Raw genomic sequence first — 25,812 nt, 5'->3', positions numbered from 1 at the left:
ACAGACAGACAGACACACACACAGACACACACACACACACACACACAGCAAAACCCCAAGCATGCGCACAAGCGCACAACCAAAGGTTGGGAAGTGTGCTTTCCTTATCTCACAAGTCATGGAAGGGTGGGAGGGGGGCCATATAAGTGAGGGGTAGGAACTGTGGAATCAGGCAAGGGTGTAAGAATTTAGGATATAGTCTTGTTATTTTAAAGAAGGTGTACATGATTATTTAATTACATTTAATAGCAACCAGTAAGCTGCATTTACACATTAAATGCAAATACACTTTAAAACTTTAAAGAATGGTAATATAACTTGACCATAGTTTTTAGTTACACAAATATTTTAAGACGTAACATGAACGTTTTTCAAAGTAAGATGTACAAATGTTTTAAAATGTGACATGAAAGTTTTTCAAAGTAAGATGTACAAGTATTTTAAAATGTAACATGAAAGTTTTTCAAAGTAAGATGTACAAATGTTTTAAAATGTAACATTAAAGTTTTTCAAAGTAAGATGTACAACTGTTTTAAGACGTAACATAAAAGTTTTTCAAAGTAAGATGTACAGATGTTTTAAGATGTAAGATGTTTGGGTGTTTTACAAAAACATTTTGTTATATGTTTGCAGCCCAAACGTATTTTTAAAATGTACAAAGTTTTATGCATTCATTTTGTGAATTAGTTTTGAAATCTAATATGAACATGGCTTTTATTTTACAAAAGCAAAGTTGTAAAAAGTTTGTAGGGATTTTATCAAAGGAGATTTTGTTAATGTAATATGAAGTTTTTTTATTTTCAAAGTTGCACAAGTGTTTTAAAATGTATCATGTATACGTGTGTTTTATTTTTCAAGCTTGTGTACATTTATCAAATGAGTTTTTAAAATGTACCATGACCGGGTGTTTTATTATTCAAAATAAAAGTTGTGCATATGTTTTGTTATATGTATGTAGCACGGTTGTGTTTTTAAAATGTACTAATTTTGTGGGGTGGTGGGAATAAACCGTATTTAAAGGGGTACCTCTCATGGAATCTACCAATCTTTAACAGCTGATGAACCCTGAGCCACACGGGGACTGGGAGTTTTAACCGTGAGACTCGACACCTAGGCATTAGATCCTTATGTCAGCAATGCTCCCCATGCATGTACCCAGTGTAGGGTCAGGTCCAGAGAAAGCTGTAACTACGAGTGCAGCTGATTAATAGCATTTAATTTATAACAGTAGGAGCTAGTAAACTACATTTAGCAGTCGCAATAAAACACGTTAAAGACTTTAAAGAATAAAGGCTTAGTTATTTTTTAATAAAGATGGCTTTTCAGTAAATGTTGACTTCCCTACAAGGTGACCCCCAAGGCCTATGCTTATAGCATCTGGGTGCCTGATTTGAGATGCTTACTGAGGATGCCATGTTAACACCGGTAACTGAGCTGCACCATCTGTCACACTTAATGAAACTTAGTCCTAATTCAACAGAACCAGTCATCATCCACTTTGCAGTGAGATTTCTGAGCGAAAAGTGAGCGAAGTTTCATTTTCTTACTTTACCACCTATCGGGGGCTCTGACGTTTTTACTATCTAACTATCCCCGAGACACTTTAGCCAGGTTCGTGTACATTTGCTCTTAATGCTGCTGTCAACGCCAGGAGGGAGCTGGCTAGCAATAACATCTTTAGCTGGTCTTAAAGCTTGCTGTATTTTTCATTCAGTAAATACACGGTTTAGAAGAAAACCTAATCGACATTTAAATAAATAAAAAATAAACGTACAAAACTATTGAAATCCACAAGAAGCATGTGCATATTTTTCTGGTTTGCATGTTATGTGTGGTTGTCTAAGCACCGTCGGCCTAGTGTTTGATAGGTGATGGAGAAGCATACGGTCGTAAACTGCATGCGCTTATGCCAACAGGTGTTTAACATACAAACATAGACGCTTTTCTTTAACGTAAAACATTTAAAGGCTCATTCTGTTTTGTCGACATTCTTTAATTTTATTCAAGTAGCCTCTAATCACCTTACACTTGTTCTATTTTACTGTAGAGTATTTTAAAACAATGTCACTGTAATGTCACCACATGTCAAAGCTAACAAGGTAACATGATTGTATCAGCGGAACAAAAAGCCGTCGCCTGGATATGTATAGACAGATCATGTATTGCTCAGCAAATCGACCGCATTATGAAATCTATTTGTATTTAGACAAATATATTGGGAATGAAGCGTCGCGTTTTAAGAGGCAGACATTGAGGCCGAATTTAAGTTGGTCACAAATGTATTTTTCTTCTGCAGCTAGAAGCGTCGTCTGAGCCTGATTTTAACTGGCATGACGGTGTGGGATTCTTGTAGTAGAAGTTAAGTGAATTGCGGTACTCTGAAATTAAGTGATATATGTATTAGAATCGTGAAGTGTCATCTTCCTTTTGTTTTAGGTTCGCCCCGGGCATTTTTATGAACTGTATTGCAATATCAGACAGTGTGTCATGAATTTCTGAAGGCATGTTATATATGACCGTTCCTTGGATACGTCTCTTGTACAGTAGTTGCAGTTTGTCAGGACAAGACTGTTTGCCTAATGTGACATGGTGAACAAGTCCTGTGATTAAAGCATGTCTGCTGCTTAAAACATTGTGTTGTATGATGAAGGTTTCTTGCCGGTACATGTTGAATTACATTAGAATATTCAAGTATTATTTTTTAAATCATTTAATGAAATAGGTATTTATCTCATCATTGATGATGACTGTGGTCCACCTGTATGACAAGTAACCTGTCCCGGACAGAGGTTTCTTCAAGGCCTGTTGTAGGAACCCCATGGTGTAGCATTATGAGAAAGTATACAGGGAGTAGTACAAATGAGCAGTCGCCCTGCCCCTCTTTTACTCATTTTGGATGCTTAAATTACTAAATTGTGTCTTTAATGCTATTCTGTATGATTCTATGGTCTGAGTGAGTCTCCAGTACTACATGAATGGTAAACTTAAAAACTCTACTTCTCTTAGCTTAATAATATTTTCTTTCTTGAGTTGAATTAGTTTGTGTCTAATTTTCATTTTATTGATTTTCTGCACACTTGGATTATTTATTTGCCCCCTTGTCTTAAAGGCTAGAGGGGGTCTGTGCTTGTGACCTGGCAATTATTTTCGGTGTTTGTCACTAAACTTGCAATATAAAATTTGAAGACAAGTCTGTGACCTGTGCTTGCAACAAAAAACGTCTAAGTGGTAGTAGGCAAAGCACAGCACTGCCTATACTTTCTGAAAAGGCTAATCTTTTATGGCACAGACAGGAAAAGGTGATGATCCACTAGCAGCTCCAAGACGAAAATGGGGTTTATTAAAGAAAAACAGAGCACCCTGGGGTAAAATACTAAACAAAAAGGCCGTGAGGGGTCCGAAACTAGCTGGGAGAAATAAGATTGAACTAAAGAAATCATTAAGTAACACAACTAAGGAACTAGGCTAAACAGAGAGCAGGACTAAAAAACCAAGCACACAGTTCACAACTAACACTGACCACAGACAGACGGACGGACAAACGAATGCATGTGCCACACACACACACACACACACACACACACACACACACACACACACACACACACACACACACACACACACACACACACACACACACACAGCAAAACCCCAAGCATGCGCACAACCAAAGGTTGGGAAGTGTGCTTTCCTTATCTCACAAGTCATGGAAGGGTGGGAGGGGGGCCATATAAGTTGGGGGTAGGAACTGTGGAATCAGGCAAGGGTGTAAGAATTTAGGATATAGTCTTGTTATTTTAAAGAAGGTGTACATCTTACTTTGAAAAACTTTCATGTCACATTTTAAAACATTTGTTCATCTTACTTTGAAAAACTTTCATGTTACATTTTAAAACATCTGTTTATCTGAAAAACGTTCATGTTACGTCTTAAAACATTTGTACATCTTACTTTGAAAAACTTTCATGTCAAATTTTAAAACATTTGTACATCTTACTTTGAAAAACTTTTATGTTACGTTTTAAAACATTTGTACATCTTACTTTGAAAAACTTTCATGTTACATTTTAAAACATCTGTTTATCTGAAAAACGTTCATGTTACATTTTAAAATACTTGTACATCTTACTTTGAAAAACTTTCATGTCAAATTTTAAAACATTCGTACATCTTACTTTGAAAAACTTTCATGTTACGTTTTAAAACATTTGTACATCTTACTTTGAAAAACTTTCACGTTACCTTTTAAAACATTCGTACATCTTACTTTGAAAAACTTTCACGTTACCTTTTAAAATATTTGTGTAACTAAAAACTATGGTCAAGTTATATTACCATTCTTTAAAGTTTTAATGTGTATTTGCATTTAATGTGTATTTGCATTTAATGTGTAAATGCAGCTTACTGGTTGCTATTAAATGTAATTAAATAATCATGTACACCTTCTTTAAAATAACAAGACTATATCCTAAATTCTTACACCCTTGCCTGATTCCACAGTTCCTACCCCCAACTTATATGGCCCCCCTCCCACCCTTCCATGACTTGTGAGATAAGGAAAGCACACTTCCCAACCTTTGGTTGTGCGCATGCTTGGGGTTTTGCTGTGTGTGTGTGTGTGTGTGTGTGTGTGTGTGTGTGTGTGTGTGTGTGTCTGTGTGTGTAGGTTGTTCATCTTGCGTCCAAAATTAAGGTTATATTTTATACTACTTTAAAATAACACATTTTTGTTTGACTGTTTAACAAACACATCTAAAGTTTTTATACATTTAAACATTAACAAAAGCTGTTAATGTTGTTTTCTTTAAAATTTACAAGTCTATTTTGTGTGGTTTTTCACAATAAGACTCATGAACGACTAAGTTAGTATGTTTTGGGGTCTGTATACACATCGCGGTCCTATACTTTCACAGACCTAAAGTTAAACTCTAAAGCCCCTCACCACCGGTCTGCGTGTGTGTGTGTGTGTTTGTGCACATGAGCATGAATATACATTTACTGAAAAAACATATTTATTAAAATAACTAAGGCTTTATTCTGTCAAAAACAATTTTTAAATAATTCTAGCAGATAAATGGGGTCGTTATAGTGAATCTGTAGTCTCCCTGCATAGTGGATGACTGCTGACACTGTTGAATTTGAACTATGTTTCATTAACTATCAAACACACCAAACATTCACCAAACTACTCAGCCAGCAGCATACCACAATTATTCCATTCTTTCCGCATCCGCACACTTCCTTCTTTTTAACTCCTTTTCACTACCGCACAGGTTAATCGCCGCACGTCCCCCGCCGGCAAACATTACTCCTTTGCCTACTGCATGCAGGCTTCTCTTAACGACCCTCTGTTATCAACTCCGCTAACAGCCACAAAATCTCCGCCGCACGAAGCCCACTGGAAGCTGCTGAGTCACATGCTTCCCCAAAACGTCGCGCTGTCAGAACACTGGGAGCTACACACACCAACAAGTCCATACTGCAGGCTGCAGCCAGAACAATTTTCTACATTCAAACATCGACGGCCTCTTCTCTCTAAAAATTCACCAGACCGCTTCTACCACCAGAAAAGAAGTTTCCATCCCTAATTCCTCTGTGACTCCCACTAACCTAAACATTAAGCTGGCATTGAAGGGTGTGAATTACCCCGGCCAATCTGTTCTTTTAAATACAGCTTTTAGCAAGTTTTGAAAGGAGAAGAGCAGAACTTGCTATGCCAATAATATCGAGTCTTCTGTGGCGAAGTGGTTTTTGCATAGAAAACAAAGCGGTCAGTTGAAGAGGAATAATATCAGTACTTTGTTTAAAACTGTGTGTAAAAAGCTGTCTCTTTATCATTAACAATAAGTTGTAAAACGTGAATGGGGAGTGACAGTCTTCAAGTTTGTGAGAAGATCGCGCCCTGGTGGAATAAAGGCACGAACAGCTTAGAGCACCTTGAATTACCAGGAAGTATTTAGAGTAAAACGGTGTGTAAAAGCTACCTTTATGAATGAGAGAAAAATATATATATATATATATAAAATAGTAAAATGGAAGGGGAGTGATAGATTTAAATTAATCGTGAAGTGGAGCGCCCCCTGTATAAAGTAAAAGTGAGAAAAGCTTACAGCACCTGGTATTCCCAGGAGGTCTCCCATCCAAGTACTAACCAGACCCTACCCTGCTTAGCTTACGAGATCAGATGAGATCGGGCGTGTTCAGGGTGGTATGGCCATAAGCGAGAGACGCTACCAAAAACAGCCCTTTTGCATTACACGCCTCTATACATGCCAGTTGGTCCCATTGGATCCTACTAATGTTCTTTTTTTTTTTTTTATCTGACTCACACTGCAGCCCCACCATCCAATCGGCAGCGCCGGACCCACACCAAACATTCACCAAACTACTCAGCCAGCAGCCTACCACAATTATTCCATTCTTTCCGCATCCGCACACTTCCTTCTTTTTAACTCCTTTTCACTACCGCACAGGTTAATCGCCGCACGTCCCCCGCCGGCAAACATTACTCCTTTGCCTACTGCATGCAGGCTTCTCTTAACGACCCTCTGTTATCAACTCCGCTAACAGCCACAAAATCTCCGCCGCACGAAGCCCACTGGTAGCTGCTGAATCACATGCTTCCCCAAAACGTCGCGCTGTCAGAACACTGGGAGCTACACACACCAACAAGTCCATACTGCAGGCTGCAGCCAGAACAATTTTCTACATTCAAACATCGACGGCCTCTTCTCTCTAAAAATTCACCAGACCGCTTCTACCACCAGCAAAGAAGTTTCCATCCCTAATTCCTCTGTGACTCCCACTAACCTAAACATTAAGCTGGCATTGAAGGGTGTGAATTACCCCGGCCAATCTGTTCTTTTAAATACAGCTTTTAGCAAGTTTTGAAAGGAGAAGAGCAGAACTTGCTATGCCAATAATATCGAGTCTTCTGTGGCGAAGTGGTTTTTGCATAGAAAACAAAGCGGTCAGTTGAAGAGGAATAATATCAGTACTTTGTTTAAAACTGTGTGTAAAAAGCTGTCTCTTTATCATTAACAATAAGTTGTAAAACGTGAATGGGGAGTGACAGTCTTCAAGTTTGTGAGAAGATCGCGCCCTGGTGGAATAAAGGCACGAACAGCTTAGAGCACCTTGAATTACCAGGAAGTATTTAGAGTAAAACGGTGTGTAAAAGCTGCCTTTATGAAAGAGAGAAAATAAAAATATATATATATATATAAAATAGTAAAATGGAAGGGGAGTGATAGATTTAAATTAATCGTGAAGTGGAGCGCCCCCTGTATAAAATAAAAGTGAGAAAGGCTTACAGCACCTGGTATTCCCAGGAGGTCTCCCATCCAAGTACTAACCAGACCCTACGCTGCTTGGCTTCCGAGATCAGACGAGATCGGGCGTGTTCAGGGTGGTATGGCCGTAAGCGAGAGATGCTACCAAAAACAGCCCTTTTGCATTACACGTGTCTATACATGCCAGTTAGTCCCATTGGATCCTACTCCTGGTTTTTTTTTTTTTTTTATCTGACTCACACTGCAGCCCTACCATCCAATCGGCAGCGCCGGACCCACACCAAACATTCACCAAACTACTCAGCCGGCAGCCTACCACAATTATTCCATTCTTTCCGCATCCGCACACTTCCTTCTTTTTAACTCCTTTTAACTACCGCACAGGTTTATCGCCGCATGTCCCCCGCCGGCAAACATTACTCCTTTGCCTACTGCATGCAGGCTTCTCTTAACGACCCTCTGTTATCAACTCCGCTAACAGCCACAAAATCTCCGCTGCACGAAGCCCACTGGTAGCTGCTGAATCACATGCTTCCCCAAAACGTCGCGCTGTCAGAACACTGGGAGCTACACACACCAACAAGTCCATACTGCAGGCTGCAGCCAGAACAATTTTCTACATTCAAACATCGACGGCCTCTTCTCTCTAAAAATTCACCAGACCGCTTCTACCACCAGCAAAGAAGTTTCCATCCCTAATTCCTCTGTGATTCCCACTAACCTAAACATTAAGCTGGCATTGAAGGGTGTGAATTACCCCGGCCAATCTGTTCTTTTAAATACAGCTTTTAGCAAGTTTTGAAAGGAGAAGAGCAGAACTTGCTATGCCAATAATATCGAGTCTTCTGTGGCGAAGTGGTTTTTGCATAGAAAACAAAGCGGTCAGTTGAAGAGGAATAATATCAGTACTTTGTTTAAAACTGTGTGTAAAAAGCTGTCTCTTTATCATTAAAAATAAGTTGTAAAACGTGAATGGGGAGTGACAGTCTTCAAGTTTGTGAGAAGATCGCGCCCTGGTGGAATAAAGGCACGAACAGCTTACAGCACCTAGAATTACCAGGAAGTATTTAGAGTAAAACGGTTTCTAAAAGCTGCCTTTATGAATGAGAGAAAAAAAAAATATATATATATATATATATAAAATAGTAAAATGGAAGGGGAGTGATAGATTTAAATTAATCGTGAAGTGGAGCGCCCCCTGTATAAAGTAAAAGTAAGAAAGGCTTACAGCACCTGGTATTCCCAGGAGGTCTCCCATCCAAGTACTAACCAGACCCTACACTGCTTGGCTTCCGAGATCAGACGAGATCGGGCGTGTTCAGGGTGGTATGGCCGTAAGCGAGAGATGCTACCAAAAACAGCCCTTTTGCATTACACGCGTCTATACATGCCAGTTAGTCCCATTGGATCCTACTCCTGGTTTTTTTTTTTTTTTTATCTGACTCACACTGCAGCCCCACCATCCAATCGGCAGCGCCGGACCCACACCAAACATTCACCAAACTACTCAGCCGGCAGCCTACCACAATTATTCCATTCTTTCCGCATCCGCACACTTCCTTCTTTTTAACTCCTTTTCACTACCGCACAGGTTTATCGCCGCATGTCCCCCGCCGGCAAACATTACTCCTTTGCCTACTGCATGCAGGCTTCTCTTAACGACCCTCTGTTATCAACTCCGCTAACAGCCACAAAATCTCCGCCGCACGAAGCCCACTGGTAGCTGCTGAATCACATGCTTCCCCAAAACGTCGCGCTGTCAGAACACTGGGAGCTACACACACCAACAAGTCCATACTGCAGGCTGCAGCCAGAACAATTTTCTACATTCAAACATCGACGGCCTCTTCTCTCTAAAAATTCACCAGACCGCTTCTACCACCAGCAAAGAAGTTTCCATCCCTAATTCCTCTGTGATTCCCACTAACCTAAACATTAAGCTGGCATTGAAGGGTGTGAATTACCCCGGCCAATCTGTTCTTTTAAATACAGCTTTTAGCAAGTTTTGAAAGGAGAAGAGCAGAACTTGCTATGCCAATAATATCGAGTCTTCTGTGGCGAAGTGGTTTTTGCATAGAAAACAAAGCGGTCAGTTGAAGAGGAATAATATCAGTACTTTGTTTAAAACTGTGTGTAAAAAGCTGTCTCTTTATCATTAACAATAAGTTGTAAAATGTGAATGGGGAGTGACAGTCTTCAAGTTTGTGAGAAGATCGCGCCCTGGTGGAATAAAGGCACGAACAGCTTACAGCACCTAGAATTACCAGGAAGTATTTAGAGTAAAACGGTTTCTAAAAGCTGCCTTTATGAATGAGAGAAAAAAAAAATATATATATATATAAAATAGTAAAATGGAAGGGGAGTGATAGATTTAAATTAATCGTGAAGTGGAGCGCCCCCTGTATAAAGTAAAAGTGAGAAAAGCTTACAGCACCTGGTATTCCCAGGAGGTCTCCCATCCAAGTACTAACCAGACCCTACCCTGATTGGCTTCCGAGATCGGATGAGATCGGGCGTGTTCAGGCTGGCATGGCCATAAGCGAGAGACGCTACCAAAAACAGCCCTTTTGCATTACACGCCTCTATACATGCCAGTTGGTCCCATTGGATCCTACTAATGTTTTTTTTTTTTTATCTGACTCACACTGCAGCCCCACCATCCAATCGGCAGCGCCGGACCCACACCAAACATTCACCAAACTACTCAGCCGGCAGCCTACCACAATTATTCCATTCTTTCCGCATCCGCACACTTCCTTCTCTTTAACTCCTTTTCACTACTGCACAGGTTAATCGCCGCACGTCCCCCGCCAGCAAACATTACTCCTTTGCCTACTGCATGCAGGCTTCTCTTAACGACCCTCTGTTATCAACTCCGCTAACAGCCACAAAATCTCCGCCGCACGAAGCCCACTGGTAGCTGCTGAATCACATGCTTCCCCAAAACGTTGCGCTGTCAGAACACTGGGAGCTACACACACCAACAAGTCCATACTGCAGGCTGCAGCCAGAACAATTTTCTACATTCAAACATCGACGGCCTCTTCTCTCTAAAAATTCACCAGACCGCTTCTACCACCAGCAAAGAAGTTTCCATCCCTAATTCCTCTGTGATTCCCACTAACCTAAACATTAAGCTGGCATTGAAGGGTGTGAATTACCCCGGCCAATCTGTTCTTTTAAATACAGCTTTTAGCAAGTTTTGAAAGGAGGAGAAGAGCAGACCTTGCTATGCCAATAATATCGAGTCTTTTGTGGTGAAGTGGTTTTTGCATAGAAAACAAAGCGGTGAGTTGAAGAGGAATTATATCAGTACTTTGTTTAAAACTGTGTGTAAAAAGCTGTCTCTTTATCATTAACAATAAGTTGTAAAACGTGAATGGGGAGTGACAGTCTTCAAGTTTGTGAGAAGATCGCGCCCTGGTGGAATAAAGGCACGAACAGCTTACAGCACCTAGAATTACCAGGCAGTATTTAGAGTAAAACGGTGTGTAAAAGCTGCCTTTATGAATGAGAGAATAAAAATATATATATAAAATAGTAAAATGGAAGGGGAGTGCTAGATTTAAATTAATCGTGAAGTGGAGCGCCCCCTGTATAAAGTAAAAGTGAGAAAAGCTTACAGCACCTGGTATTCCCAGGTGGTCTCCCTTCCAAGTACTAATCAGACCTTACCCTGCTTAGCTTCCGAGATCGGACGATATCGGGTGTTTTCAGGGTGGTACGGCCGTAAGCGAGAGACACTACCAAAAACAGCTCTTTTGCATTACACGCGTCTATACATGCCAGTTAGTCCCATTGGATCCTACACCTGTTTTTTTTTTTTTAATCTGACTCACACTGCAGCACCACCATCCAATCGGCAGCGCCGCACCTACACCAAACATTCACCAAACTACTCAGCCGGCAGCCTACCACAATTATTCCATTCTTTCCGCATCCGCACACTTCCTTCTCTTTAAGTCCTTTTCACTACCGAACAGGTTAATCGCCGCACGTCCCCCGCCGGCAAACATTACTCATTTGCCTACCGCATGCAGGCTTCTCTTAAAGACCCTCTGTTATCAACTCCGCTAACAGCCACAAAATCTCCGCCGCACGAAGCCCACTGGTTGCTGTTGAATCACATGCTTCCCCAAAATGTCACGCTGTCAGAACACTGGGAGCTACACACGCCAACAAGTCCATACTGCAGGCTGCAGCCAGAACAATTTTCTACATTGAAACATCGACGGCCTCTTCTCTCTAAAAATTCTCCAGACCGCTTCTACCACCAGCAAAGAAGTTTCCATCCCTAATTCCTCTGTGATTCCCACTAACCTAAACATTAATCTGGCATTGAAGGGTGTGAATTACCCCGGCCAACCTGCTCTTTTAAATACAGCTTTTAGCAAGTTTTGAAAGGAGGAGAAGAGCAGACCTTGCTATGCTAACAATATCAAGTCTTCTGTGGCGAAGTGGTTTTTGCATAGAAAACAAAGCGGTGAGTTGAAGAGGAATTATATCAGTACTTTGTTTAAAACTGTGTGTAAAAAGCTGTCTCTTTATTATTAACAATAAGTTGTAAAACGTGAATGGGGAGTGACAGTCTTCAAGTTTGTGAGAAGATCGTGCCCTGGTGGAATAAAGGCACGAACAGCTTACAGCACCTAGAATTACCAGGCAGTATTTAGAGTAAAACGTTTGTAAAAGCTGCCTTCATGAATGAGAGAAAAAAGAAATATATAAAATAGTAAAATGTAAGGGGAGTGATAGATTTAAATTAATCGTGAGGTGGAGTGCCCCCTGTATAAAGTAAAAGTGAGAAAAGCTTACAGCACCTGGTATTCCCAGGTGGTCTCCCTTCCAAGTACTAATCAGACCTTACCCTGCTTAGCTTCCGAGATCGGACGATATCGGGTGTGTTCAGGGTGGTACGGCCGTAAGCGAGAGACACTACCAAAAACAGCTCTTTTGCATTACACGCGTCTATACATGCCAGTTAGTCCCATTGGATCCTACACCTGTTTTTTTTTTTTTAATCTGACTCACACTGCAGCACCACCATCCAATCGGCAGCGCCGCACCTACACCAAACATTCACCAAACTACTCAGCCGGCAGCCTACCACAATTATTCCATTCTTTCCGCATCCGCACACTTCCTTCTCTTTAAGTCCTTTTCACTACCGAACAGGTTAATCGCCGCACGTCCCCCGCCGGCAAACATTACTCATTTGCCTACCGCATGCAGGCTTCTCTTAAAGACCCTCTGTTATCAACTCCGCTAACAGCCACAAAATCTCCGCCGCACGAAGCCCACTGGTTGCTGTTGAATCACATGCTTCCCCAAAATGTCACGCTGTCAGAACACTGGGAGCTACACACGCCAACAAGTCCATACTGCAGGCTGCAGCCAGAACAATTTTCTACATTGAAACATCGACGGCCTCTTCTCTCTAAAAATTCTCCAGACCGCTTCTACCACCAGCAAAGAAGTTTCCATCCCTAATTCCTCTGTGATTCCCACTAACCTAAACATTAATCTGGCATTGAAGGGTGTGAATTACCCCGGCCAACCTGCTCTTTTAAATACAGCTTTTAGCAAGTTTTGAAAGGAGGAGAAGAGCAGACCTTGCTATGCTAACAATATCAAGTCTTCTGTGGCGAAGTGGTTTTTGCATAGAAAACAAAGCGGTGAGTTGAAGAGGAATTATATCAGTACTTTGTTTAAAACTGTGTGTAAAAAGCTGTCTCTTTATTATTAACAATAAGTTGTAAAACGTGAATGGGGAGTGACAGTCTTCAAGTTTGTGAGAAGATCGTGCCCTGGTGGAATAAAGACACGAACAGCTTACAGCACCTAGAATTACCAGGCAGTATTTAGAGTAAAACGTTTGTAAAAGCTGCCTTCATGAATGAGAGAAAAAAGAAATATATAAAATAGTAAAATGGAAGGGGAGTGATAGATTTAAATTAATCGTGAGGTGGAGTGCCCCCTGTATAAAGTAAAAGTGAGAAAAGCTTACAGCACGTGGTATTCCCAGGCAGTCTCCCATCCAAGTACTAACCAGACCCTACCCCGCTTAGCTTCCGAGATCAGACGAGATCGGGCGTGTTCAGGGTGGTATAGCCATAAGCGAGAGCCGTGAACAAAAACAGCCCTTTTGCATTACACGCCTCTATACATGCCAGTTAGTCCCATTGGATCCTAATCCTGTTTTTTTTTTTTTTTATCTGACTCACACTGCAGCACCACCATCCAATCGGCAGCGCCGCACCCACACCAAACATTCACCAAACTACTCAGCCGGCAGCCTACCACAATTATTCCATTCTTTCCGCATTCGCACACTTCCTTCTCTTTAAGTCCGTTTCATTACCGAACAGGTTAATCGCCGCACGTCCCCCGCCGGCAAACATTACTCATTTGCCTACCGCATGCAGGCTTCTCTTAAAGACCCTCTGTTATCAACTCCGCTAACAGCCACAAAATCTCCGCCGCACGAAGCCCACTGGTTGCTGTTGAATCACATGCTTCCCCAAAATGTCACGCTGTCAGAACACTGGGAGCTACACACGCCAACAAGTCCATACTGCAGGCTGCAGCCAGAACAATTTTCTACATTGAAACATCGACAGCCTCTTCTCTCTAAAAATTCACCAGACCGCTTCTACCACCAGCAAAGAAGTTTCCATCCCTAATTCCTCTGTGATTCCCACTAACCTAAACATTAAGCTGGCATTGAAGGGTGTGAATTACCCCGGCCAACCTGCTCTTTTAAATACAGCTTTTAGCAAGTTTTGAAAGGAGGAGAAGAGCAGATAATATGCCAATAATATCGAATATTTTGTGGCGAAGTGGTTTTTGCATAGAAAACAAAGCGGTGAGTTGAAGAGGAATTATATCAGTACTTTGTTTAAAACTGTGTGTAAAAAGCTGTCTCTTTATTATTAACAATAAGTTGTAAAACGTGAATGGGGAGTGACAGTCTTCAAGTTTGTGAGAAGATCGTGCCCTGGTGGAATAAAGGCACGAACAGCTTACAGCACCTAGAATTACCAGGCAGTATTTAGAGTAAAACGTGTGTAAAAGCTGCCTTTATGAATGAGAGAAAAAAATATATATATATAAATTAGTAAAATGGAAGGGGAGTGATAGATTTAAATTAATCGTGAAGTGGAGCGCCCCCTGTATAAAGTAAAAGTGAGAAAAGCTTACAGCACCTGGTATTCCCAGGAGGTCTCCCATCCAAGTACTAACCAGACCCTACCCTGATTGGCTTCCGAGATCGGATGAGATCGGGCGTGTTCAGGCTGGCATGGCCATAAGCGAGAGACGCTACCAAAAACAGCCCTTTTGCATTACACGCCTCTATACATGCCAGTTGGTCCCATTGGATCCTACTAATGTTTTTTTTTTTTTTTATCTGACTCACACTGCAGCCCCACCATCCAATCGGCAGCGCCGGACCCACACCAAACATTCACCAAACTACTCAGCCGGCAGCCTACCACAATTATTCCATTCTTTCCGCATCCGCACACTTCCTTCTCTTTAACTCCTTTTCACTACCGCACAGGTTAATCGCCGCACGTCCCCCGCCAGCAAACATTACTCCTTTGCCTACTGCATGCAGGCTTCTCTTAACGACCCTCTGTTATCAACTCCGCTAACAGCCACAAAATCTCCGCCGCACGAAGCCCACTGGTAGCTGCTGAATCACATGCTTCCCCAAAACGTTGCGCTGTCAGAACACTGGGAGCTACACACACCAACAAGTCCATACTGCAGGCTGCAGCCAGAACAATTTTCTACATTCAAACATCGACGGCCTCTTCTCTCTAAAAATTCACCAGACCGCTTCTACCACCAGCAAAGAAGTTTCCATCCCTAATTCCTCTGTGATTCCCACAAACCTAAACATTAAGCTGGCATTGAAGGGTGTGAATTACCCCGGCCAATCTGTTCTTTTAAATACAGCTTTTAGCAAGTTTTGAAAGGAGAAGAGCAGAACTTGCTATGCCAATAATATCGAGTCTTCTGTGGCGAAGTGGTTTTTGCATAGAAAACAAAGCGGTCAGTTGAAGAGGAATAATATCAGTACTTTGTTTAAAACTGTGTGTAAAAAGCTGTCTCTTTATCATTAACAATAAGTTGTAAAACGTGAATGGGGAGTGACAGTCTTCAAGTTTGTGAGAAGATCGCGCCCTGGTGGAATAAAGGCACGAACAGCTTACAGCACCTAGAATTACCAGGAAGTATTTAGAGTAAAACGGTTTCTAAAAGCTGCCTTTATGAATGAGAGAAAAAAAATATATATATATATATATATATATAAAATAGTAAAATGGAAGGGGAGTGATAGATTTAAATTAATCGTGAAGTGGAGCGCCCCCTGTATAAAGTAAAAGTAAGAAAGGCTTACAGCACCTGGTATTCCCAGGAGGTCTCCCATCCAAGTACTAACCAGACCCTACACTGCTTGGCTTCCGAGATCAGACGAGATCGGGCGTGTTCAGGGTGGTATGGCCGTAAGCGAGAGATGCTACCAAAAACAGCCCTTTTGCATTACACGCGTCTATACATGCCAGTTAGTCCCATTGGATCCTACTCCTGGTTTTTTTTTTTTTTTTATCTGACTCACACTGCAGCCCCACCATCCAATCGGCAGCGCCGGACCCACACCAAACATTCACCAAACTACTCAGCCGGCAGCCTACCACAATTATTCCATTCTTTCCGCATCCGCACACTTCCTTCTTTTTAACTCCTTTTCACTACCGCACAGGTTTATCGCCGCATGTCCCCCGCCGGCAAACATTACTCCTTTGCCTACTGCATGCAGGCTTCTCTTAACGACCCTCTGTTATCAACTCCGCTAACAGCCACAAAATCTCCGCCGCACGAAGCCCACTGGTAGCTGCTGAATCACATGCTTCCCCAAAACGTCGCGCTGTCAGAACACTGGGAGCTACACACACCAACAAGTCCATACTGCAGGCTGCAGCCAGAACAATTTTCTACATTCAAACATCGACGGCCTCTTCTCTCTAAAAATTCACCAGACCGCTTCTACCACCAGCAAAGAAGTTTCCATCCCTAATTCCTCTGTGATTCCCACTAACCTAAACATTAAGCTGGCATTGAAGGGTGTGAATTACCCCGGCCAATCTGTTCTTTTAAATACAGCTTTTAGCAAGTTTTGAAAGGAGAAGAGCAGAACTTGCTATGCCAATAATATCGAGTCTTCTGTGGCGAAGTGGTTTTTGCATAGAAAACAAAGCGGTGAGTTGAAGAGGAATAATATCAGTACTTTGTTTAAAACTGTGTGTAAAAAGCTGTCTCTTTATCATTAACAATAAGTTGTAAAATGTGAATGGGGAGTGACAGTCTTCAAGTTTGTGAGAAGATCGCGCCCTGGTGGAATAAAGGCACGAACAGCTTACAGCACCTAGAATTACCAGGAAGTATTTAGAGTAAAACGGTTTCTAAAAGCTGCCTTTATGAATGAGAGAAAAAAAAAATATATATATATATAAAATAGTAAAATGGAAGGGGAGTGATAGATTTAAATTAATCGTGAAGTGGAGCGCCCCCTGTATAAAGTAAAAGTGAGAAAAGCTTACAGCACCTGGTATTCCCAGGAGGTCTCCCATCCAAGTACTAACCAGACCCTACCCTGATTGGCTTCCGAGATCAGATGAGATCGGGCGTGTTCAGGCTGGCATGGCCATAAGCGAGAGACGCTACCAAAAACAGCCCTTTTGCATTACACGCCTCTATACATGCCAGTTGGTCCCATTGGATCCTACTAATGTTTTTTTTTTTTTATCTGACTCACACTGCAGCCCCACCATCCAATCGGCAGCGCCGGACCCACACCAAACATTCACCAAACTACTCAGCCGGCAGCCTACCACAATTATTCCATTCTTTCCGCATCCGCACACTTCCTTCTCTTTAACTCCTTTTCACTACTGCACAGGTTAATCGCCGCACGTCCCCCGCCAGCAAACATTACTCCTTTGCCTACTGCATGCAGGCTTCTCTTAACGACCCTCTGTTATCAACTCCGCTAACAGCCACAAAATCTCCGCCGCACGAAGCCCACTGGTAGCTGCTGAATCACATGCTTCCCCAAAACGTTGCGCTGTCAGAACACTGGGAGCTACACACACCAACAAGTCCATACTGCAGGCTGCAGCCAGAACAATTTTCTACATTCAAACATCGACGGCCTCTTCTCTCTAAAAATTCACCAGACCGCTTCTACCACCAGCAAAGAAGTTTCCATCCCTAATTCCTCTGTGATTCCCACTAACCTAAACATTAATCTGGCATTGAAGGGTGTGAATTACCCCGGCCAACCTGCTCTTTTAAATACAGCTTTTAGCAAGTTTTGAAAGGAGGAGAAGAGCAGACCTTGCTATGCTAACAATATCAAGTCTTCTGTGGCGAAGTGGTTTTTGCATAGAAAACAAAGCGGTGAGTTGAAGAGGAATTATATCAGTACTTTGTTTAAAACTGTGTGTAAAAAGCTGTCTCTTTATTATTAACAATAAGTTGTAAAACGTGAATGGGGAGTGACAGTCTTCAAGTTTGTGAGAAGATCGTGCCCTGGTGGAATAAAGGCACGAACAGCTTACAGCACCTAGAATTACCAGGCAGTATTTAGAGTAAAACGTTTGTAAAAGCTGCCTTCATGAATGAGAGAAAAAAGAAATATATAAAATAGTAAAATGGAAGGGGAGTGATAGATTTAAATTAATCGTGAGGTGGAGTGCCCCCTGTATAAAGTAAAAGTGAGAAAAGCTTACAGCACCTGGTATTCCCAGGTGGTCTCCCTTCCAAGTACTAATCAGACCTTACCCTGCTTAGCTTCCGAGATCGGACGATATCGGGTGTGTTCAGGGTGGTACGGCCGTAAGCGAGAGACACTACCAAAAACAGCTCTTTTGCATTACACGCGTCTATACATGCCAGTTAGTCCCATTGGATCCTACACCTGTTTTTTTTTTTTTAATCTGACTCACACTGCAGCACCACCATCCAATCGGCAGCGCCGCACCTACACCAAACATTCACCAAACTACTCAGCCGGCAGCCTACCACAATTATTCCATTCTTTCCGCATCCGCACACTTCCTTCTCTTTAAGTCCTTTTCACTACCGAACAGGTTAATCGCCGCACGTCCCCCGCCGGCAAACATTACTCATTTGCCTACCGCATGCAGGCTTCTCTTAAAGACCCTCTGTTATCAACTCCGCTAACAGCCACAAAATCTCCGCCGCACGAAGCCCACTGGTTGCTGTTGAATCACATGCTTCCCCAAAATGTCACGCTGTCAGAACACTGGGAGCTACACACGCCAACAAGTCCATACTGCAGGCTGCAGCCAGAACAATTTTCTACATTGAAACATCGACGGCCTCTTCTCTCTAAAAATTCTCCAGACCGCTTCTACCACCAGCAAAGAAGTTTCCATCCCTAATTCCTCTGTGATTCCCACTAACCTAAACATTAATCTGGCATTGAAGGGTGTGAATTACCCCGGCCAACCTGCTCTTTTAAATACAGCTTTTAGCAAGTTTTGAAAGGAGGAGAAGAGCAGACCTTGCTATGCTAACAATATCAAGTCTTCTGTGGCGAAGTGGTTTTTGCATAGAAAACAAAGCGGTGAGTTGAAGAGGAATTATATCAGTACTTTGTTTAAAACTGTGTGTAAAAAGCTGTCTCTTTATTATTAACAATAAGTTGTAAAACGTGAATGGGGAGTGACAGTCTTCAAGTTTGTGAGAAGATCGTGCCCTGGTGGAATAAAGGCACGAACAGCTTACAGCACCTAGAATTACCAGGCAGTATTTAGAGTAAAACGTTTGTAAAAGCTGCCTTCATGAATGAGAGAAAAAAGAAATATATAAAATAGTAAAATGGAAGGGGAGTGATAGATTTAAATTAATCGTGAGGTGGAGTGCCCCCTGTATAAAGTAAAAGTGAGAAAAGCTTACAGCACGTGGTATTCCCAGGCAGTCTCCCATCCAAGTACTAACCAGACCCTACCCCGCTTAGCTTCCGAGATCAGACGAGATCGGGCGTGTTCAGGGTGGTATAGCCATAAGCGAGAGCCGTGAACAAAAACAGCCCTTTTGCATTACACGCCTCTATACATGCCAGTTAGTCCCATTGGATCCTAATCCTGTTTTTTTTTTTTTTTATCTGACTCACACTGCAGCACCACCATCCAATCGGCAGCGCCGCACCCACACCAAACATTCACCAAACTACTCAGCCGGCAGCCTACCACAATTATTCCATTCTTTCCGCATTCGCACACTTCCTTCTCTTTAAGTCCGTTTCATTACCGAACAGGTTAATCGCCGCACGTCCCCCGCCGGCAAACATTACTCATTTGCCTACCGCATGCAGGCTTCTCTTAAAGACCCTCTGTTATCAACTCCGCTAACAGCCACAAAATCTCCGCCGCACGAAGCCCACTGGTTGCTGTTGAATCACATGCTTCCCCAAAATGTCACGCTGTCAGAACACTGGGAGCTACACACGCCAACAAGTCCATACTGCAGGCTGCAGCCAGAACAATTTTCTACATTGAAACATCGACAGCCTCTTCTCTCTAAAAATTCACCAGACCGCTTCTACCACCAGCAAAGAAGTTTCCATCCCTAATTCCTCTGTGATTCCCACTAACCTAAACATTAAGCTGGCATTGAAGGGTGTGAATTACCCCGGCCAACCTGCTCTTTTAAATACAGCTTTTAGCAAGTTTTGAAAGGAGGAGAAGAGCAGATAATATGCCAATAATATCGAATATTTTGTGGCGAAGTGGTTTTTGCATAGAAAACAAAGCGGTGAGTTGAAGAGGAATTATATCAGTACTTTGTTTAAAACTGTGTGTAAAAAGCTGTCTCTTTATTATTAACAATAAGTTGTAAAACGTGAATGGGGAGTGACAGTCTTCAAGTTTGTGAGAAGATCGTGCCCTGGTGGAATAAAGGCACGAACAGCTTACAGCACCTAGAATTACCAGGCAGTATTTAGAGTAAAACGTGTGTAAAAGCTGCCTTTATGAATGAGAGAAAAAAATATATATATATAAATTAGTAAAATGGAAGGGGAGTGATAGATTTAAATTAATCGTGAAGTGGAGCGCCCCCTGTATAAAGTAAAAGTGAGAAAAGCTTACAGCACCTGGTATTCCCAGGAGGTCTCCCATCCAAGTACTAACCAGACCCTACCCTGCTTGGCTTTTGAGATCGGATGAGATCGGGCGTGTTCAGGGTGGTATGGCCATAAGCGAGAAATGCGACCAAAAACAGCCCTTTTGCATTACACGCGTCTATACATGCCAGTTAGTCCCATTGGATCCTACTTCTGTTTTTTTTTTTTTTTTTATCTGACTCACACTGCAGCACCACCATCCAATTGGCAGCGCCGGACCCACACCAAACATTCACCAAACTACTCAGCCGGCAGCCTACCACAATTATTCCATTCTTTCCGCATCCGCACACTTCCTTATTTTTAACTCCTTTTCACTACCGCACAGGTTAATCGCCGCACGTCCCCCGCCGGCAAACATTACTCCTTTGCCTACTGCATGCAGGCTTCTCTTAACGACCCTCTGTTATCAACTCCGCTAACAGCCACAAAATCTCCGACGCACGAAGCCCACTGGTAGCTGCTGAATCACATGCTTCCCCAAAACGTCGCGCTGTCAGAACACTGGGAGCTACACACACCAACAAGTCCATACTGCAGGCTGCAGCCAGAACAATTTTCTACATTCAAACATCGACGGCCTCTTCTCTCTAAAAATTCAGCAGACCACTTCTATCACCAGCAAAGAAGTTTCCATCCCTAATTCCTCTGTGATTCCCACTAACCTAAACATTAAGCTGGCATTGAAGGGTGTGAATTACCCCGGCCAATCTGTTCTTTTAAATACAGCTTTTAGCAAGTTTTGAAAGGAGAAGAGCAGAACTTGCTATGCCAATAATATCGAGTCTTCTGTGGCGAAGTGGTTTTTGCATAGAAAACAAAGCGGTCAGTTGAAGAGGAATAATATCAGTACTTTGTTTAAAACTGTGTGTAAAAAGCTGTCTCTTTATCATTAACAATAAGTTGTAAAACGTGAATGGGGAGTGACAGTCTTCAAGTTTGTGAGAAGATCGCGCCCTGGTGGAATAAAGGCACGAACAGCTTACAGCACCTAGAATTACCAGGAAGTATTTAGAGTAAAACGGTTTCTAAAAGCTGCCTTTATGAATGAGAGAAAAAAAAAATATATATATAAAATAGTAAAATGGAAGGGGAGTGATTGATTTAAATTAATCGTGAAGTGGAGCGCCCCCTGTATAAAGTAAAAATGAGAAAAGCTTACAGCACCTGGTATTCCCAGGTGGTCTCCCATCCAAGTACTAACCAGACCCTACCCTGCTTAGCTTCCGAGATCAGACGAGATCGGGCGTGTTCAGGGTGGTATGGCCGTAAGCGAGAGATGCTACCAAAAACAGCCCTTTTGCATTACACGCGTCTATACATGCCAGTTAGTCCCATTGGATCCAACTCCTGGTTTTTTATTTTTTTTATCTGACTCACACTGCAGCCCCACCATCCAATCGGCAGCGCCGGACCCACACCAAACATTCACCAAACTACTCAGCCGGCAGCCTACCACAATTATTCCATTCTTTCCGCATCCGCACACTTCCTTCTCTTTAACTCCTTTTCACTACCGCACAGGTTAATCGCCGCACGTCCCCCGCCGGCAAACATTACTCCTTTGCCTACTGCATGCAGGCTTCTCTTAACGACCCTCTGTTATCAACTCCGCTAACAGCCACAAAATCTCCGCCGCACGAAGCCCACTGGTAGCTGCTGAATCACATGCTTCCCCAAAACGTTGCGCTGTCAGAACACTGGGAGCTACACACACCAACAAGTCCATACTGCAGGCTGCAGCCAGAACTATTTTCTACATTCAAACATCGACGGCCTCTTCTCTCTAAAAATTCAGCAGACCGCTTCTACCACTAGCAAAGAAGTTTCCGTCCCTAATTCCTCTGTGATTCCCACTAACCTAAACATTAAGCTGGCATTGAAGGGTGTGAATTACCCCGGCCAATCTGTTCTTTTAAATACAGCTTTTAGCAAGTTTTGAAAGGAGAAGAGCAGAACTTGCTATGCCAATAATATCGAGTCTTCTGTGGCGAAGTGGTTTTTGCATAGAAAACAAAGCGGTCAGTTGAAGAGGAATAATATCAGTACTTTGTTTAAAACTGTGTGTAAAAAGCTGTCTCTTTATCATTAACAATAAGTTGTAAAACGTGAATGGGGAGTGACAGTCTTCAAGTTTGTGAGAAGATCGCGCCCTGGTGGAATAAAGGCACGAACAGCTTACAGCACCTAGAATTACCAGGAAGTATATAGAGTAAAACGGTTTCTAAAAGTTGCCTTTATGAATGAGAGAAAAATATATATATATATATATAAAATAGTAAAATGGAAGGGGAGTGATAGATTTAAATTAATCGTGAAGTGGAGCGCCCCCTGTATAAAGTAAAAGTGAGAAAAGCTTACAGCACCTGGTATTCCCAGGTGGTCTCCCATCCAAGTACTAACCAGACCCTACCCCACTTAGCTTCCGAGATCAGACGAGATCGGGCGTGTTCAGGGTGGTATGGCCATAAGCAAGAGACACTACCAAAAACAGCCCTTTTGCATTACACGCCTCTATACATGCCAGTTAGTCCCATTGGATCCTACTCCTGTTTTTTTTTTTTTTTTTATCTGACTCACACTGCAGCACCACCATCCAATCGGCAGCGCCGCACCCACACCAAACATTCACCAAACTACTCAGCCGGCAGCCTACCACAATTATTCCATTCTTTCCGCATCCGCACACTTCCTTCTCTTTAAGTCGTTTTCACTACCGCACAGGTTAATCGCCGCACGTCCCCCGCCGGCAAACATTACTCCTTTGCCTACCTCATGCAGGCTTCTCTTAACGACCCTCTGTTATCAACTCCTCTAACAGCCACAAAATCTCTGCCGCACGAAGCCCACTGGTAGCTGTTGAATCACATGCTTCCCCAAAACGTTACGCTGTCAGAACACTGGGAGCTACACACGCCAACAAGTCCATACTGCAGGCTGCAGCCAGAACAATTTTCTACATTGAAACATCGACGGCCTCTTCTCTCTAAAAATTCACCAGACCGCTTCTACCATCAGCAAAGAAGTTTCCATCCCTAATTCCTCTGTGATTCCCACTAACCTAAACATTAATCTGGCATTGAAGGGTGTGAATTACCCCGGCCAACCTGCTCTTTTAAATACAGCTTTTAGCAAGTTTTGAAAGGAGGAGAAGAGCAGACCTTGCTATGCCAACAATATCAAGTCTTCTGTGGCGAAGTGGTTTTTGCATAGAAAACAAAGCGGTGAGTTGAAGAGGAATTATATCAGTACTTTGTTTAAAACTGTGTGTAAAAAGCTGTCTCTTTATTATTAACAATAAGTTGTAAAACGTGAATGGGGAGTGACAGTCTTCAAGTTTGTGAGAAGATCGTGCCCTGGTGGAATAAAGGCACGAACAGCTTACAGCACCTAGAATTACCAGGCAGTATTTAGAGTAAAACGTGTGTAAAAGCTGCCTTTATGAATGAGAGAAAAATATATATATATATAAATTAGTAAAATGGAAGGGGAGTGATAGATTTAAATTAATCGTGAAGTGGAGCGCCCCCTGTATAAAGTAAAAGTGAGAAAAGCTTACAGCACCTGGTATTCCCAGGAGGTCTCCCATCCAAGTACTAACCAGACCCTACCCTGCTTGGCTTTCGAGATCGGATGAGATCGGGCGTGTTCACGGTGGTATGGCCATAAGCGAGAAACGCGACCAAAAACAGCCCTTTTGCATTACACGCGTCTATACATGCCAGTTAGTCCCATTGGATCCTACTCCTGTTTTTTTTTTTTTTTTTTTATCTGACTCACACTGCAGCACCACCATCCAATCGGCAGCGCCGGACCCACACCAAACATTCACCAAACTACTCAGCCGGCAGCCTACCACAATTATTCCATTCTTTCCGCATCCGCACACTTCCTTATTTTTAACTCCTTTTCACTACCGCACAGGTTAATCGCCGCACGTCCCCCGCCGGCAAACATTACTCCTTTGCCTACTGCATGCAGGCTTCTCTTAACGACCCTCTGTTATCAACTCCGCTAACAGCCACAAAATCTCCGACGCACGAAGCCCACTGGTAGCTGCTGAATCACATGCTTCCCCAAAACGTCGCGCTGTCAGAACACTGGGAGCTACACACACCAACAAGTCCATACTGCAGGCTGCAGCCAGAACAATTTTCTACATTCAAACATCGACGGCCTCTTCTCTCTAAAAATTCAGCAGACCACTTCTATCACCAGCAAAGAAGTTTCCATCCCTAATTCCTCTGTGATTCCCACTAACCTAAACATTAAGCTGGCATTGAAGGGTGTGAATTACCCCGGCCAATCTGTTCTTTTAAATACAGCTTTTAGCAAGTTTTGAAAGGAGAAGAGCAGAACTTGCTATGCCAATAATATCGAGTCTTCTGTGGCGAAGTGGTTTTTGCATAGAAAACAAAGCGGTCAGTTGAAGAGGAATAATATCAGTACTTTGTTTAAAACTGTGTGTAAAAAGCTGTCTCTTTATCATTAACAATAAGTTGTAAAACGTGAATGGGGAGTGACAGTCTTCAAGTTTGTGAGAAGATCGCGCCCTGGTGGAATAAAGGCACGAACAGCTTACAGCACCTAGAATTACCAGGAAGTATTTAGAGTAAAACGGTTTCTAAAAGCTGCCTTTATGAATGAGAGAAAAAAAAAATATATATATAAAATAGTAAAATGGAAGGGGAGTGATAGATTTAAATTAATCGTGAAGTGGAGCGCCCCCTGTATAAAGTAAAAATGAGAAAAGCTTACAGCACCTGGTATTCCCAGGTGGTCTCCCATCCAAGTACTAACCAGACCCTACCCTGCTTAGCTTCCGAGATCAGACGAGATCGGGCGTGTTCAGGGTGGTATGGCCGTAAGCGAGAGATGCTACCAAAAACAGCCCTTTTGCATTACACGCGTCTATACATGCCAGTTAGTCCCATTGGATCCAACTCCTGGTTTTTTATTTTTTTTATCTGACTCACACTGCAGCCCCACCATCCAATCGGCAGCGCCGGACCCACACCAAACATTCACCAAACTACTCAGCCGGCAGCCTACCACAATTATTCCATTCTTTCCGCATCCGCACACTTCCTTCTCTTTAACTCCTTTTCACTACCGCACAGGTTAATCGCCGCACGTCCCCCGCCGGCAAACATTACTCCTTTGCCTACTGCATGCAGGCTTCTCTTAACGACCCTCTGTTATCAACTCCGCTAACAGCCACAAAATCTCCGCCGCACGAAGCCCACTGGTAGCTGCTGAATCACATGCTTCCCCAAAACGTCGCGCTGTCAGAACACTGGG

At 42.6% G+C, this 25,812-nt stretch overlaps 17 non-coding genes across 17 annotated transcripts; all 17 read right to left on the bottom strand.

The window, feature by feature from the left end:
- Positions 1-6,103: 6,103 nt before the first annotated feature.
- LOC125734072 (5S ribosomal RNA) lies at positions 6,104-6,222 on the bottom strand. Its single transcript, XR_007393399.1, has one exon. It is a non-coding gene; the product is annotated as a 5S ribosomal RNA (ribosomal RNA).
- A 1,084-nt stretch (positions 6,223-7,306) lies between these two features.
- On the bottom strand, positions 7,307-7,425 carry LOC125734683 (5S ribosomal RNA). The gene has a single exon (XR_007393986.1). It is a non-coding gene; the product is annotated as a 5S ribosomal RNA (ribosomal RNA).
- A 1,088-nt stretch (positions 7,426-8,513) lies between these two features.
- On the bottom strand, positions 8,514-8,632 carry LOC125734508 (5S ribosomal RNA). Its single transcript, XR_007393817.1, has one exon. It is a non-coding gene; the product is annotated as a 5S ribosomal RNA (ribosomal RNA).
- A 1,082-nt stretch (positions 8,633-9,714) lies between these two features.
- Positions 9,715-9,833, bottom strand: LOC125737016 (5S ribosomal RNA). The gene has a single exon (XR_007396283.1). It is a non-coding gene; the product is annotated as a 5S ribosomal RNA (ribosomal RNA).
- A 1,075-nt stretch (positions 9,834-10,908) lies between these two features.
- On the bottom strand, positions 10,909-11,027 carry LOC125730720 (5S ribosomal RNA). Its single transcript, XR_007391012.1, has one exon. It is a non-coding gene; the product is annotated as a 5S ribosomal RNA (ribosomal RNA).
- Positions 11,028-12,100: 1,073 nt separating this feature from the next.
- Positions 12,101-12,219, bottom strand: LOC125730982 (5S ribosomal RNA). Its single transcript, XR_007391275.1, has one exon. It is a non-coding gene; the product is annotated as a 5S ribosomal RNA (ribosomal RNA).
- Positions 12,220-13,292: 1,073 nt separating this feature from the next.
- On the bottom strand, positions 13,293-13,411 carry LOC125729044 (5S ribosomal RNA). Its single transcript, XR_007389566.1, has one exon. It is a non-coding gene; the product is annotated as a 5S ribosomal RNA (ribosomal RNA).
- Positions 13,412-14,485: 1,074 nt separating this feature from the next.
- On the bottom strand, positions 14,486-14,604 carry LOC125737015 (5S ribosomal RNA). Its single transcript, XR_007396282.1, has one exon. It is a non-coding gene; the product is annotated as a 5S ribosomal RNA (ribosomal RNA).
- A 1,088-nt stretch (positions 14,605-15,692) lies between these two features.
- Positions 15,693-15,811, bottom strand: LOC125734507 (5S ribosomal RNA). The gene has a single exon (XR_007393816.1). It is a non-coding gene; the product is annotated as a 5S ribosomal RNA (ribosomal RNA).
- Positions 15,812-16,893: 1,082 nt separating this feature from the next.
- Positions 16,894-17,012, bottom strand: LOC125737230 (5S ribosomal RNA). The gene has a single exon (XR_007396497.1). It is a non-coding gene; the product is annotated as a 5S ribosomal RNA (ribosomal RNA).
- A 1,072-nt stretch (positions 17,013-18,084) lies between these two features.
- On the bottom strand, positions 18,085-18,203 carry LOC125730981 (5S ribosomal RNA). The gene has a single exon (XR_007391274.1). It is a non-coding gene; the product is annotated as a 5S ribosomal RNA (ribosomal RNA).
- Positions 18,204-19,276: 1,073 nt separating this feature from the next.
- Positions 19,277-19,395, bottom strand: LOC125729035 (5S ribosomal RNA). The gene has a single exon (XR_007389564.1). It is a non-coding gene; the product is annotated as a 5S ribosomal RNA (ribosomal RNA).
- A 1,074-nt stretch (positions 19,396-20,469) lies between these two features.
- On the bottom strand, positions 20,470-20,588 carry LOC125735981 (5S ribosomal RNA). Its single transcript, XR_007395265.1, has one exon. It is a non-coding gene; the product is annotated as a 5S ribosomal RNA (ribosomal RNA).
- A 1,078-nt stretch (positions 20,589-21,666) lies between these two features.
- Positions 21,667-21,785, bottom strand: LOC125736410 (5S ribosomal RNA). The gene has a single exon (XR_007395689.1). It is a non-coding gene; the product is annotated as a 5S ribosomal RNA (ribosomal RNA).
- Positions 21,786-22,865: 1,080 nt separating this feature from the next.
- LOC125734289 (5S ribosomal RNA) lies at positions 22,866-22,984 on the bottom strand. The gene has a single exon (XR_007393607.1). It is a non-coding gene; the product is annotated as a 5S ribosomal RNA (ribosomal RNA).
- A 1,079-nt stretch (positions 22,985-24,063) lies between these two features.
- On the bottom strand, positions 24,064-24,182 carry LOC125735880 (5S ribosomal RNA). Its single transcript, XR_007395164.1, has one exon. It is a non-coding gene; the product is annotated as a 5S ribosomal RNA (ribosomal RNA).
- Positions 24,183-25,262: 1,080 nt separating this feature from the next.
- On the bottom strand, positions 25,263-25,381 carry LOC125736399 (5S ribosomal RNA). Its single transcript, XR_007395678.1, has one exon. It is a non-coding gene; the product is annotated as a 5S ribosomal RNA (ribosomal RNA).
- Between the last annotated feature and the right edge of the window lie 431 nt (positions 25,382-25,812).

This window comes from Brienomyrus brachyistius, chromosome 2 (genome assembly GCF_023856365.1).
Source record: "Brienomyrus brachyistius isolate T26 chromosome 2, BBRACH_0.4, whole genome shotgun sequence".
In the NCBI taxonomy this organism is placed as follows: Eukaryota; Metazoa; Chordata; class Actinopteri; order Osteoglossiformes; family Mormyridae; genus Brienomyrus; species Brienomyrus brachyistius.
This window is presented reverse-complemented; position numbering and strand designations above follow the sequence as displayed.